General features: G+C 45.2%; 1 long non-coding RNA gene across 2 annotated transcripts in view; it reads right to left on the reverse strand.

Moving 5' to 3' along the window:
- Positions 1–5,717: 5,717 nt before the first annotated feature.
- Positions 5,718–15,762, reverse strand: part of LOC122461637 — a 44,858-nt gene continuing 34,813 nt past the window's right edge. For both annotated transcript variants that reach the window (XR_006283675.1, XR_006283674.1), the window contains one exon: positions 5,718–5,970. This is a non-coding gene — a long non-coding RNA (uncharacterized LOC122461637). The remainder of the gene's footprint in view (positions 5,971–15,762) is intronic.

A 15,762-nucleotide genomic window follows, 5' to 3' on the forward strand; every position in this document is an offset into this window, starting at 1 on the left:
ACTGCTGGGCCCGCCCTTGCAATCCTTACTCCTGTGAGAAGCCCCTTGGAGGTCATTGAGACTATTCACATAAGCAATGCTTCTCTGTGTGAGCAAGACCAGCAGAATTGGGCTTGTAAAGAGTAACTTAAATGGGAAATGGTGATTGGGGAAAATTAGTAGCAATCATCATGCTGTGCAACATAATCCACTAACTTCTAATATAATTACCACCACCTAGAAGACTTCCCTCTTTTAGTATCATCAAATAATTTTATTCTTCCAGAAGATGCTAGTAACTATTAGCCAGAACATCTTCAGAATGCAAGTCCAGTGCGTTATAGATTCAACAGTGGGGTGCATTTTTTTCCACTGCAGCACAAATTCAACTCACAGAGGCCAAGCCCAGCTCCTTCGTGATTACCCAGGGCCAAATCCTGAATGGAGCTGAGCACCTGCAGACCTTCTTGAATTCAGTGGGGCTTAGCACCATTCTGTATACTACCATACAACAAACCAAATATATTTGTGCTGCTGCTGTGTGGGATGGGGTAGGGGATGAAGGACATTAAAAAGTGTGTTATGTGGTTCAAGCCCGTATTGTATTTTTCTAATATGTATCTTTCTTATACACACTCATGCTGTTATCCTTGTGCAGCCTAGAAGAATTTACCAGTAATCTGGAACTCCACACTTTTGGCCTGTGAGCTGTGTGTGTAATCAGGCTCAAAAACAGGCAGTGGGAGACAGCTTTGCCCTAGAACAACAATTAGGCAGCATCCATGGGAACCTAAAGATACAGCGCAATACAGATTAATGCGATACGGCAATGTATAGAAGCTAGAACCACTGTAAAGGAGTGGCACTAATTCACTAGACTTGTTCTGTGCAGAACACAGTGGAATCAAAGCTGTTAAATCTGTGCCATGAGGTATTATGGTCGTCATATGCACTCCTAGAGTTTACCCAGCAAACTGCCTTGCCAGGAACCTTCTCTATATTATAACATGCCACCTGCCTTCTGCTACTAATCTGAGAGCAGAATCAGAGTGGGGTGTGGGGAAGGATATAACAGGCATAAGTAACATCCGCAAATAGAAGCCATTCCCTTCACCTGGTGCTTCCTCTTTGGACATCCAATATTTTTGCAATCCGTTGACCTTTAATTTGTCCTTAGCCACGACTATTAATTGCCATGGAGATGAAAAGAGATAGAGAGAGGGGCAATTTTTGAGCAAGTTATCCATAGCCTGGGTTTCTGTCTTTTTAATATATTTCTTAGCAGAAAGTGCTGATTGTTTTCATTGATCTGTGCTGCTTCTGGTTTAATTTTTCTTTCTTTATCTTGAAGGCCCATGCTTATGCCTCTGTCTTTGCCAGGCTGTTCATTTGCTGCTGGCTAATCATAGGTTTGCATTTCAGTTAGTTGCCTATTTTCTCCATTTTTCCAGTCTATTGTCCACATATTTTTCTACAGATTTTGTCCTATTTGTGCACTGACAAGTGGCTATCAGTTAATGCCAGTATTTTTCCTGCTGGGTTCTTCTTCATTGCATCATCAAGGGCTTAAGTGGGACTTGTATGAGGCACAAGCCCAGCTGCCCTCCCAGGTGCAGGGTGACGTTCAGTGTTGGAGAATATCCCTCTTTTGCAGTAGCTGATTTTAATTAAATAACATTTCCTCTCTGTGTTATACTTTAGTTTCAGTCCCATATTGCAAGGGTTGATAATTCTTGGATAAAATATATTTCTGTCCCTTGAATCTATGATTCTAACTTTGTGTCAGGTTCTGATCTTCTGCTGCTATAAATCAGGAATATCTCCATTCAATTGAGTTATTCCGGTGTAGACCTGGTGTTAGATCAGATTCAGGCCTTTCTTTATATCTTGCCCTAATTCTATATGAGACTGAACCTCTCAGTGATGGCAGTGAAAACCTTTGCAATAATAAAAAATAATATTTTGCAATTTGATAGCACCTGTCAGCTGAGGTTATCAAATGCTTTATGGCCATGAATGAAGCTGCTGAGATGTAAACAAACTTCATGATCTCCATTTTAACAAGGGGGAATGGAGGCACAGAGGGATTAAGCGATTAGCCCAAGATCACACAGCAAGACAGCAGCGGAGGCAGGAAGAGAATACAGAGCTTTTGACTCCCAGTTCTGAGCCCTAACCACTAGACAACTCCACCCTTCTAGTCATAAAGCTGAGTGCTTGATCATTGGTGGTTATTAACACGATACTTTCTCAAGAATACTTTTGGGGTGTTAGCTGCAGTGTTTTGCCAAATTCCAGTTTCACATTAAGGTACTGACACCTGTAATTGTTGTGTTGCCCAGTTCACCAAATTCTTAGGGTGCCAGTAGCGTGCCAGGTGTATCACAACTCAGAGGCCAGCACTGTAGTTGCTTCAGCAGCTAGGTCTTGTATTAGGACCTGGATCCTAATAACCACTATTAATAACCGCTTGGACACATGGCTAAGTGTGCTGATATTTTACTAGGGCTGGCAGGGAAGGGGAAGATAGCAGATATCCTAGGGACAGAGGCTTAAATAGAGTTCAAAGTGAGCAATAGCAGTTCTGATTTGGGTCCTTGGGACAGTCCAATCGAGAGTCAGGGCTCATCAGGTCTGGTGCCTGGAGTTCTCTCTCCAGGGCAGTCCCTATTTCAGGAAACAGGTAATTGCAGATTTCCAAGCCAGGCTCAGTTAGTCTCTCTCATTGGGGCCCCTCTGCACTGGCTCCCTGCCCGGCTGTTGCTCCCCTATAAATCCCATACAGACCTACACCCAACTGTAACATCCATGTGACTCTACGTGTTCCTGAGCTTCTCTCCAGCTCCTGGGGCTTCTCGCCAGCTCCCTACTGCCATGCAACTTCCACTCCCAAACAGAGCCAGGCCTCTTCCTGGTTCACTATCTTTTCACTTACCTGGCCATGGGAAAGAGGCAAAACAGGGGACTACAACTCCCATAAACCCATCTATTCATTCATCCTATCCTGAACAGTTATCTAGTGTTGCTTTGCATTGTTAAACTGCTGCCAGGTTTTACCCCAGAGGTGGTTACATTTTAGTGCTGGTTAGAGAAAGTCTGCATATACATTTAAGACTCCAAGTCTGTAAAGGGATCTGCTAGCATGTGGTAAAATCCCGGCCCCACTGAAGTCAAGCGCAAAATGCCCATTGGCTTCAGTGGGACCAGGATTTCACCAATGGTTCCTTAGAACCATGCAGAGTCCCATTGAAATAAATGGTACCTTGCGCAAGAAATAATACAAAAGTGTGGAGCGAAGGTGCAGAATGATGTACACAACTCTGCCAGTATCTGTTAAAGCTGACAAGATGCAGTTGCAAGGCATTATTATTATAGCTGTATTTATCCTTTACTGAGGGTATTAGATTGGCTTTACTAGGCTAAGCAGATCATCAGTTTTTGATGGCTTCCTCGTTGTCTGGCCTTACTTTATACTCAGTAAAGCCAGGTCTGTATTCTGCTTGGATTGTGTCTGTACGTTTGGTCATGTATTCAATATCCCATGAGGCTTAAAAAAAAAAAAGAAAGAAAAGAAATGTGCGTGAGAGATCTACATGGGAGTAAACCAAGCACTGGTGAAGTGTTTGAGATTGTCTTCCTGCCATCAGTGCATTAATTTGAGCTCCCTTGTCTTTCCACCCTGGTTGAAAATAATTCCCATCTGCCTTTACTCCTCATCTAGCATACAAAGGATGAGGTCCCTTGTCTGAAATGGAGGGAGTGGGAAATTTTGCTGTGTTAATGAAGCATTTGGTTCAGAATTCTGCTGTTTCTGCCACTGGGATTTAAAACAACATGAGGTCCTAATATTTTAATTGATTCCATTGCAATCAGTCTGTCTCTTCTGCTCATGTAGAGTTTCTCAGTTTTTGTATTCTTCTTTGCCCGCCTGGAATACATGTGTAACTCCCCCCTCTTTCTTTTGGCTTATGCTGAAGATGCAATCATCTTTGATCCAGCTGGTTTTTAATTTATTATTTCCCCCATTGAGTAGATGTTTTTTCTCATTTTTCTGTCAGGCTCAAGGTTTGGCTCCTGTTTATCTAGGATATGTTAACATTCTGTTCCTCTTCTGGACACAGTCAGCCCATTGTATTGCCTGAAATTAAACACTGGGGATTTTTGAGTATTATTTTCTTCATCAACCCAGGGATTATCTTCCACAATTGCAGTTTTTCTCACTTTCTTCATATTTTCTGGCTCTTGTAATACTATGGGAAATACCTTTTTTTGGTCTTTGCCTCTCCAAATCTTTCCCTAGATAAACTACTGACCTGAAATGTTCGAATCCCTGCCTGCATGCAGGGACGTGAAGCAAAAGATAGTGTAGGATACTATAACTTGCCCCAGTGAGTCAAAGGTAGAGTCAAAATACAACCCAGAACTCTCAACCTCCTCCAGCAAGGGAAGGAAAGCCTTTTGACTAGAACACAGGATAAGCATTCAGAAGATCTGAGGTCTTGTCTGTCTCTGTTGCTGTCTTTCTGCTCCTTTTCTGTCACCTGGGGGAAGGCTTTCTGTACATTGTTTCCCACACTATGAAATGGGAACATTAATGAACCAGCTACTGTATTTACTGCCCTCAAGTGGATGGAATCAGAACTGAACAACTGTGTGTCATAAGCCTTATGATGTAGACAGGTATTGGAGATTCTCCTTTAGCTCAACAAGGTGTGGTCTTGTGACTTCGGAACAGGAGGGAATCTGAGTTCTAGGCCTGCTGCTTCTGGAAAGTTCCAGGTGGTCATGGTGTAGAACATAATGACAACAGTGAAGTTCAAGATAGACATGGATTTGTTAATATTACCTCCCAAGAGTTTTACAAGCCTTAATTCTTTAATGTGTAAAGCGTTTTGAGATGCACCTTAGGAAGATGATATAGACGTGCAAAGGATTATTATTAAAAACTCTTCCCTTTTTCTCCAGGAGCTGCTAAAATGCATTTGCAATTTATATCCTTTTTGATGAGCATTAAACATTCCCATCTGAATTAATAAAGCATGGGTTAGGGTTTTTTTTAGCCCCCTTCCATTAAAAAAAGTTACTGAGTTTTTTATTATTATTTTGCTTAGTGGTTTTTGGATTTCAATAAAAGTAACAGTGTGGTTACAACACTTTGCAAGATAAGTGAAGAGAGATCTTTTCACAGAACAATTATGAAATTTCAAAGCACCTTATAAATACCCTCCTATCTGCATACATGAGATAAGCATATTTTAGTAATAGTTATGACAGGCTAACAAGGAAAATGTGTGTGACCGCAGTACAGTGCCATCCCACTCAGACACACACACTTCCAGATAAACCAGCTTTTGAACAACATAGTGTTTCTTTGAATGGACAGTGGTAACTGGGGGAAGCTGGAAGACTTACAGAGATATCAACTCCCTGGAGGTTGAAGGTTGTGTGGAGGTGGTTCTCATCTTTCTGAGAAGAGCAAGGACTGATGAGATAGGGACGGGGTGTTCTGAAACCCTGTTTTCCCTAGTCTAGTGCTACAACACCAAAGCCGGGGGGAGTGGGGAGGGGGAAAGGGGGAGGAGAGGGACCCGCAGATTGGAGGAGGCACCTCTCAAAGCAAAGAAGAGCTAGTAACCTTATGAAAGGGAGTTCTAGTTTGGATCCTGGTTTTGTGTACCTAGGTGGTTATGGGACTGAATCTCCTCTCATTTACAGCAATGTTACACCAGTGAACTGAATAATCAGGCCCAAATCTCCACCTTTTATTGTTTTCTTTAGTTTCCAGCATATGGGAATGGGAGTCTGGAGATTTAGGGTGCAATCCTGGCTATTGAAGTCTCTGGTAAAAGTTCCACTGACTGCAATGTGGCCTGGCTTCACCCATAGGTTCTGTGTTCTGTTTCCAGCTCTACCCCGACTTTGTGTATGTTCGAGGGTCACTTCATTCCTCAGTTTCCCCTTCTGCAAAATGGGGATCTCCGGCTGCAAGGTCTAGATAAGGACAAAGTTTCAATGACCATTGTTATTGTTACACATTTACTAGCATAAAAACACTTGGTTATCTAACACCTCTTGATGGCTCCCCATAGACCCTCCTGGAAACATAGTATCACAAACCTTTAAAAAGAAAAGGAGGACTTGTGGCACCTTAGAGACTAACAAATTTATTTGAGCATTAGCTTTCGAGAGCTGTAGCTCACTCCGCTGAAGTGAGCTGTAGCTCACGAAAGCTTATGCTCAAATAAATTTGTTAGTCTCTAAGGTGCCACTAGTACTCCTTTTCTTTTTGCGAATACAGACTAAAACGGCTGCTACTCTGAAACCTTTAAAAGGGCCTTCCAACTGTGACAGACTCATTGGTGCCCTTTTATTGCTTCTTTATCATGTATAAAGATTTGTTAGTCTGTCTCTGATTGTGTTTTGACATTAACATATCAAAGCTTTCTTCCCTGTTTTTGCAGGATCACTCATCAGAGGCCTGAAGAACTGAAGTGGGAATTTTCTCAGCCCTCAGTTGAAAGGGTGGAGGTGTTGATTGTTTCACAAAGAATTTTTTCCTAAGCGTCTGTCAGGAGTTGACACTAAACAGCTATTAACAAAAACCTGCCAAGACCCCAAAGTATTTTTGTGATGGGTTGCTGTACTCACCCCTGGACGGCGCTGCCTGCTGGCGGTTTGGGGGAATAGCTCAGTCAGGCCGACACCTCTTACAGTGGTTACACCCCATCAGTTTCTCCTCTACAGCCTCTCACTCACTCTCGGGAGTCACAGCTGTCCTCTTCATGACTCAGCCCTCCAGTTAGGTCACTATGGTGGTTCACCTTTCAGGGGCAGTGCATCAAGGTTCCTGCTCTCCAACAGTCTGAGGCACTCTTCTGCTTCACTGCCTCACAGTACCACTCCCACAGTGGCTGGCTCAGGGACCCTTTACACACCAGCCATAGGGTTGCCAGGCATCTGGTTTTCGACCAGAACATCCGGTCAAAAAGGGACCCTGGCATCTCCAGTCGGCACTGCCAACTGGGCTCTTAAAAGTCCGGTTGGCGGTGCAGCGAGGGCCTGGGGCTAAGGCAGGCCCCTGCCTGCCCTAGCTCTACAGGACTCCCAGAAGTGACCGCCAGCCCCTAGACACATGGGTCCCTGCAGCCCCTAGACACATGGGCATCCAGGGAGACTCTGTGTGCTGCCTCCTCCCAGCATGTGGAGCCTCCCTGGCCGCCCACGCGTCTAGGGGCTGCAGGGACCTGGCTGCCACTTCCCGGGAGCTACGGTAAGCACGGCCAGGACCCCTCATCCCTCTCCCGCATCCCAACCCCCTGCCACAGCCCAGAGTCCCCTCCTGCACCCAAACTCCCTCCTGTACCCTACCCCCACCCCCCAAAACCCCAACTGCCTGCCCCACCCCCCTCCTGCACCCCAAATCCCTCAACCCCAGCCCCATGCCAGAGCCCACACCCCCAGCTGGAGTGCTCAAACCCGCCCCCCCCCCCCGCACCCTAACTCCCTGCCCCAGCCTGGAGCCTTTCCTGCACCCTGAACCCCTCATTTCTGGCCCCACCTGGAACCTGCACCCTAACCATCTGCCCTGTCCTGGAGCCCTGTCCCGGAGCCCTGTCCTGAACCAAACCCCTCATTCTTGGCCCCACCCCAGAGCCCGCACCCCCAGCCAGAGCCCTCACCCCTCTTCTGCACCTCAACCCACTGCCCCAGCCTGGTGAAAGTGAGTGACGGTGTGGGAGAGCGAGCAACAGAGGATGGAGCGAGCAGGGGTGGGACCTCAGAGAAGGGACGGGGCAGGGGTGTTCGTTTTCTGTGATTAGAAAGTTGGCAACCCTCACCAGCCAAGGTTCATTCCCTGCACCTTGCTGCCTTTTCCTGAGCCGTTTCCATACTTCCTGACCTTCCCCACTCCACTGGGTTTGCCAGTCTCTTCACTCCCTCCTTCCACGGAGTAACCTCATCTCTGCAGCCCCTCCCCCCAAACACTCTTCCCAGGAAGCGTCTGCAGCCTTTATCAGCAGCTACTTTATTGACAGCCTCCTGGCTTTTGTAGAAGCCCCACCTGTCCCTCCCAAGTGAGCTTCTCTCTAATTAGCTGCCTCAAGCCTAAAGTTCTCCAGTTTGCAGCTTAATTAGCTGATTGGGCCCACCTGGCCTAATGCAGCTATTGCAGAGCTAGTGGGGGAGTACACCCCACCACCGTTTTCAACTGTTTGACTAAAACGCTTTTCCTCTCTCAGCTGATTCAGGTCTCCAGGTTTCCATCTCCTGAATCTTGTGGGGTTGTGTGCCAACAACGTTCTTTGTCCTCCAAGGAGTTCTCTAGCAAAAACAAAGGTGGCATGGCTGGTGGCATAGCAATTTTGGGTGCCTTGCATTCTAGGAGCTTGCTTTGAGACAGCTGAAAGGGCCTTGATTTTCCAAAGACAGGTGCCCAGCATTTTCTGAAAATCAGGCCCTTTCAAGCTAGACTTCCCCAAAACCACTAGTCAGGCTTCTTCTAACGTACAATCACGCTTAAGTTTCCCTCCCTTAGATTTAAAATGAATGTCCATCCATCTATCCTTCTGGGTTTTCGTTAGACATCATAAAGAAACATAAGAGGGCATAAGCTTATCTTTTTTCTTGCTGCAGGTGACCTTTACCACAACCTGACCTAGCCATTGAGGTTCCCGCTGTGCAGTGGCAAAGCATTTATTCTGGGTAATGATGTCTAGAAGCATTCACTCCTTCCATGCAGTAGGGATGAGACCCAATGTCACTGGCACTTGCAGGTTCTCAGGAGGGTTTTGGTTTCCACCAGTCATGTCTGTGTAGATTCAGAGGATGACATTGTGGGAATGAGGAGGCTGAAGGCAATAGCCAGGACTGTGAATTCCCCAAACTGCAGTCATTAGGTTTTAATTCTGTCATGAGCACTTGAAAGTCTGCATCTTCAACAATGGAGATGGGGCTGAAAGACTTGCAGGCAGTTGTTACCGCCCAGGTTGTGGTGCTAGTCACAGGGCCAGAGGAGGAGCAGAGGAGGGGGCAGTTTTGTCTCTTCAACTGAATGATCCCTGACTCTTTTACTTTGTGTTTTTTGGGGAAAAACTGCAGAGAGGTCACAGATGAAACTGTGGAAGCTGGAGGGGTCGGAGTGTGTTAAATGGAATGTGCAGCACTAGATGGTACAAGCCACTGCTGGACAGACTTGGGGTCAGAGATACCGCCTGCCTCCATGTCACCGGCTGCTAGATTAATGTCACAAGCACACACCTTGGGTCTGATTAGAGGGCTCAGTCCCAGCTGGTATGACCTATGACTTCTGCTAATGCTTTGTTTGCAGCAAGAGCAACAAGCTTTCTGCTTATCACTGAGGTCCCACATAGTGTAATTCTGAAAAGAGAAGGATCACTCAGGTCTTTTACCACCTTCCGATTACAGGTTTTAAACACTAGCAGCCATGGAGGAGGTGGCAGCAGACGTGGAGGAGGGGGAGTCATCCTTTATTGTTGGACTGATTGTTTGGGCTTAGGAGAAGTCTCCCTTTCTGAAGTAGATTTCTACTTTGGATTTTTTTTCCCCCTTTTCTTCTCACTTTCAGCTTGCACCAGGAGGGCAGAACAGAACAAGCTGCTGTCAGATTTCTCTCTCCCTTTTTCTCAGTGGATTCCAATTCTAGTCTGTGGCAGAACAAGCTAGTCTCTCCAGCGGGAAGAAGTAGTTAATGAGTTAGGGAACCTCCCTCACTGAAGGGCAGTCGGCCTGTTTCAGGGCCACTGAGCTGCTCATGTGGGCAGCAAGGGGGGAAATCAGAGAGGGGGAGTAAGGTGTGTGGAGCTCAGACAACAGGATTAAAGAGGGTAGTCAGCGGTGGCTGTTTGGAAAGGGGCTTGTAACTGCAAGAGTGGGACTCCAGTGTTTGATGGTGCAAGCAGAGGTGATGACCATAAGAGGTGGGGCACTCGTATTTCGACAGTGACCTCTTTGGGGGCCTCACAATAAGTCTCAATCCTGAGCCGTGGGCTGCCCTTCCAGGGAAGAAGTCTTAGCCAAGTTGGTTTTTAAATGGTGGAATCTGAACTACCCTCAGAGATGAGGGGGTCTGGGAGTGGACTTCAAAGTGCATGGGCGACATTCTGCAACTCTAAGAGGTACAGCACAGAACTCACAGTCCAGGGCAAGGAGTGGCTGGTCCAGGAAATAGAGAAGCCCCTGGTGTAATTTAGACAGACCAGGCAGCATGTCTAAGTCACCACAGCCTCCCCAGGCTGTTCTGTGGGCCAAAGTGCAGCCTGAAATCTCTGCAACACTTCATGCTGCGGCTGTGCCCTGACATGCCCTTCCTGCCCCCAACATACCATGCATGCCAGGGCTTGCAAAAGGGGTCCTTGGAGGACAGCCTTACAGCTACCTTCCATGGCACCTGCACCAGAAGGATTCTCATCCAGGCAGATAAGAACATGAGAACGGCCATACTGGGTCAGACCAAAGGTCCATCTAGTCCAGTGTCCTGTCTTCCAACAGTGGCCAATACCAGATGCCCCAAAGGGAATGAACAGAACAGGTAATCATCAAGTGATCCATCCCCGTCACCCATTCCCAGCTTCTGGCAAACAGAAGCTAGGGACGCCATCCCTGCCCATCCTGGCTAATAGCCATTGATGGATATGGGGCTTTTACTTTGCTCTGGCCCTTTTACCTGGTGTAAGGGACTTGGAGTGGTGATGAGGATCTCACTCTGTGTATCCCAAAGATCAACAAGAGGACAGACTTGAAGATCCCACGCCATCTCCTTGAAGGGCCTGGGCCTCCACATCACTCTCATGCTTATCCTTCCTTGTGGATAACCTCACTTTGCTGGCCTTAGTCCTCTGTCCCCACATCCACCCATCAAAGGTGCAGAGTGGGCAGTTACCGTGGCTCCATGCAGCAGTGACTAGTGAATCGCTTTCCTTTAGAAACCTGCTGGTTATCCAGGGCAACATGCCGAGGGTGTCTCCTCCTGTCCATCCACAGCCTGGCCAATAGCTATGGAGCCCCTAACCCCTCAGATTTACAGTGGTTAGGTCCCTGGTGGTTGAGGGGAGCATGCGTATGAGCATCTGTTGCAGTACAAAGCAGAAGGCAGCTCAGGGCCCCCTGTCCATCTTGGTCTTTCTTTGCTGGCTTGCATTTGAAAGCTGTGAGGATGCCCTGACACTCTGTTGCAGGGATGTTGCTTGTTGCTGTAGGGCTCTGTGATTTACAGCACCAGAGAAGAGAAACACCTCAAATCATTGCCTTTTATAGACCACTGAAAACACAATAATTGACTGCAGTGTCAATTAGAGGAAGCAGGCAGCATCCCCAGGAATGTATGTCTCTCTACTCCCAACCCGGCAGTGCTGCACGACTAATAAACCAATCAATAAAGTAACTCTTACCTTTAAAAAATAAACAAATCGCTATTATAAACACCACCACCCACAAAGTGCACTGTAAACAGCCTCTTCTTCCCTGACCAGTTCTACAGCCCATCTGCTGACACCCAACTTCCAAAACACACCGTCAGCGTCTACCCCCTGTATGGGTAAGGCCGGGGAACAGAAGATACCCAAAGTACTGTTGTGTCAGTGCTTCTGTGAAGCAGTTATTTGAGTCTCCTGCACATTCTCAAATCACTCTGACAGTTCCTAGCAGAAAAACTCTCTCAAACTAACTCTCTCCTAGCTCCTCAACCCAGTATAAAAGCAGCTTTAACCTTCCCCCCCACAACATATCTATGTAATATTCCAAGAACTCAACACTCTGTCCTCATCACCCATCAAGACCCTAATCCTGGAAAACTTACATGCATAACTTTATGCATGTGAGTAGTACCATAGATTTCACTGTGCTGAAAGAAAAGCATATGTATGTCTTTGCAGGATTGGGGCCCTCATGTGCAACAGTAAAAGAACTCATATTTAAACCACAATAACAATACATTTTCCTATTTAAACTACAGGTATCGCTTTAAGATTATTTAAGCAAAGTTTTTCTTTTGCTCTTTGCCATTTGTGCTGTTTCTGCACTTCAGCTTGAACACAGATAGACTAGTCTATTTTACTCTAGGTTCTAGTGAGGTTCACATTCAGGCATGTCAAGGTTCCTTCCCCACTCTGAACTCTAAGATACAGATGTGGGGACCTGCATGAAAAACCCCCTACGCTTATTTTTACCAGCTTAGGTTAAAACTTCCCCACGGTACAAACTATTTTACCTTTTGCCCTTGGACTTTATTGCTGCCACCACCAAGCATCTAACAAATATATAACAGGGAAAGAGCCCGCTTGGAAATGTTTTTCCCCCCAAAATCCTCCCAAACCCTACAACCCCTTTCCTGGGCAAGGCTTGATAAAAATCCTCACCAATTTACACAGGTGAACACAGACGCAAACCCTTGGATCTTAAGAACAATGAAAAAGCAACCAGGTTCTTAAAAGAAGAATTTTAATTGAAGTAAAAGAATCACCTCTGTAAAATCAGGATGGTAAATACCTTACAGGGTAGTCAGATTCAAAACAGAGAATCCCTCTACGCAAAACCTTAAGTTACAAAAAGACACAAAAACAGGAATATACATTCCATTCAGCACAACTTATTTTATCAGCCATTTAAACAAAACAGAATCTAACGCATATCTAACTAGATTGCTTATTAGCCCTTTACAGGAGTTCTGACCTGCATTCCTGCTCTGGTCCCGGCAAAAGCAACACACAGACCGAGAGAACCCTTTGTTTCCGCCCCCCTTCCAGCTTTGAAAGTATCTTGTCTCCTCATTGGTCATTGTGGTCAGGTGCCAGCGAGGTTATCCTAGCTTCTTAACCCTTTACAGGTGAAAGGGTTTTCCTCCGGCCAGGAGGGATTTAAAGGTGTTTACCCTTCCCTTTACATTTATGACAAGGCGCTTGTGCACCAATGCTATGCTACAATTTTGGGGTTGCACAGGCTGCAGAGGAAATAGTTCTTTCTTTAAAATAACTCTTTCCATTGAAACATTTCTGCTCTTAAATTTTGTAAACATTTATCTTTACAAAACATACATTTGGAGGGACAAGTCTGACTTGACAGAGTCCCTTCAAGGCAAAATTCCTCTCTGGGAGTGCTGCAATAGCTTCATTTTTATTTTATTAAAGATAAACAGATTTGTTGACACTGCAAGTTTTTCTGACTCAGGTAAATGGCTTCTCATTTCTATATCATTTGGTTACATAAAAGAAAACTCCAGTGTAATGAAAGAAAAATTCTAATAACCTCATCTAATTAAAAAGTGTCTTAATTATATTACAGAATAATTAATTTCTTTTGATACTTACAAATTAGACACTCCCCCTGTGTACCTCTAAGGGCCAGAGGAATTAGGAACCGTAACAATGGGAATCTGTCTTTGAGAAGACAGAGTCCTCATAGGATTTACCTTGGCCAGTCACCAGTCTTGCTCATGAGAACAGGGACTCCATGGTGGTCAATTATTTGGCTGGAAATCCTGAACTGGCCCACCAAGTCCCAAACACAGAATGGTCCTATGCCATTTCTGTCATCAAAATGCATAACACCAAGTCATACAAGTGTTTATCCTACATAAAGCACTGGGGAACCATCCCTCTTAGCCTGTGCATACCAATTTGCCAGTTAGATTCTGTGTCCTATATCAATGTCTTCTGGCAGTGTCAGATAATGCAGGATGAGGGAGCGATATAGTTCAAGTGAGAGTGCTACAGGTCTCATTTTGAGATGGGCCCAAATCAAAACTCTGGCTCCAAACTCCCCTTGGCTGTCAGGAGATCAGACCCAAATTTCTTGTCTAGTCCTATCTCTATACTGTGCAGAACAAAACCCATGGACCTGATCACCCTCAAACACCAGAAACTTTGTGGCTGGGACTGTCTCTACTCCCATTCTACATGATGCTTTTTTACACTAGTTTTGTAGAAGGCAGGTTTACAGCAGAATGTCATCCACCTGGTTACAAAACTCCTATGCCGTACAACAAGTGCTATCCTGACCCAGTAGCTGAAAACACAATTGAGGCCTCTCCTCACATTTGCATCTTCATGGTCCCTATTACGGGTGCAAGCACCTACTGAAGAAGTGCTTTACATATAATATACTAGGATATAGTATTACTGTAACATGCACACCACCTCTGAGATACATGATATCCAGAGAGCTGGGTTCACTACACTGCCTAGGTTACATATCTAGGCTGAAGCGGATGCATGTGGTGTTGGTGGTGTAATACTATACAATATAATACAACTTGTGCGCATGCTCCTCTCAGCCACCAGGGACCTAACTGCTATAAAGTCTGGGGGGTAGGGGCTCCATAGTTACTGGCCAAGCTGCAGGTGGACGGGAAGACTCCCCCTTGGCATGTTGCCCTGGCTAACCTGCAGGGTTCACATTAAGCTTCCCAAATGCCATAATGCCCCTACAGGGGTCACAGGACTCTGGCTTCAAAATCGCTTGCTTTTCAGTTACAAACATCGGCATCCAGCATACATAGCAGCATCAACTGAACAGTGAAGGGAAGACAGGCATGAATTTGCAGCATTCCTGCAGGACCTGATGGATGCCAGCAGTGATCTTTGATTTCTCTCTGCATCAGAGGATTCTTTCCCTCCAAGAGGTATTTTAGAATTCAATGAAATTAAAGTTTCTGAAGCACACACACGTCACTATGCAAGCTCCATCTCTTACTCTGTGTTTTATATCACCTAGTCCAATAGGACCCCAATTCTATTTGGGACTTCTGGGTGCTATTGCAATCCAAATCAAACAATGGAGAGAAAATTATAGTAAAGGCAGTCGTGAATCTGGTAGCTAAAAGGATGCAACGAAACCACAGACCTGCTTTCCAAGGAGTTTGGCTGACTTCAGTGAAAGCTATCAGTGCACCTCATTTCGTCCTGTAGTAACTCTCGCTAATCTCCAAACACCCATTCACTAGCTGTAGATAAGAGTCACATTTAAATGTGGTCAGTCACACACTACTGCACCAGGAGGTGCGGCAACATTATACATGCTACTTACTAATGTAAAAGTTCCCATAACAGTAAACTTCTTCCTTTGACACTTTGATATCAAGTAGAAAGAAGAAATATTCAATTACTTTTCACATTCTTAATAATATTCACTTATCTTTTCCAGTTTTTTATATTGAAAACATGCCTGAGTTTGAGACGTCTACAGGCTCTTTTCCCTAGTAAAATTCAGCAAACCTTATGCTCATCTCTTTCCCTGTGAGGAATTAGAAAGAATTAATAATAAGGAATTTGCATAAAGTTTTTGTTATTTCATGGCCAGGCTCCGCTTCCCTAACCTCTGCACTTAGAGCGACCTCACCAATTACTAACGTGTATTGAAAATAAATATTCCTTGTCTCTCCTACCAAGACTTTTCAGACTTAGCAAACTGATCTTTCAAAATCACAGAAAAGGCAAGGGATATTCTCTCTCTGAATCACTCTACTCTACTAGAAATACAATTTTGAGAAAAGGAAAGCAATGTTTCCTTTTCACTGTTTCCATTCCATTCAGGCTGATAAATTCCTCTGGGATGTAACATTTCTATTCCATTTATTCCCTGTCTGATCCTCTCTCTCTCCTTCCTTCCCTGCCCCTGCTCTCCATTTTCCAATAGGCCTTGGAGTAAACTCTCCATTAGGCTGCAGTGGAAAGTGTTGTTTGTCATAGGCATTGGTGGCATATGACTTTCTGTTTGCAGTAACGGGGAATTGGATTTTTAAAGACATCTTTTTAGCGCAAGTACTCAAAC

Source organism: Chelonia mydas, chromosome 9 (assembly GCF_015237465.2).
Source record: "Chelonia mydas isolate rCheMyd1 chromosome 9, rCheMyd1.pri.v2, whole genome shotgun sequence".
Taxonomy (NCBI): domain Eukaryota; kingdom Metazoa; phylum Chordata; order Testudines; family Cheloniidae; genus Chelonia; species Chelonia mydas.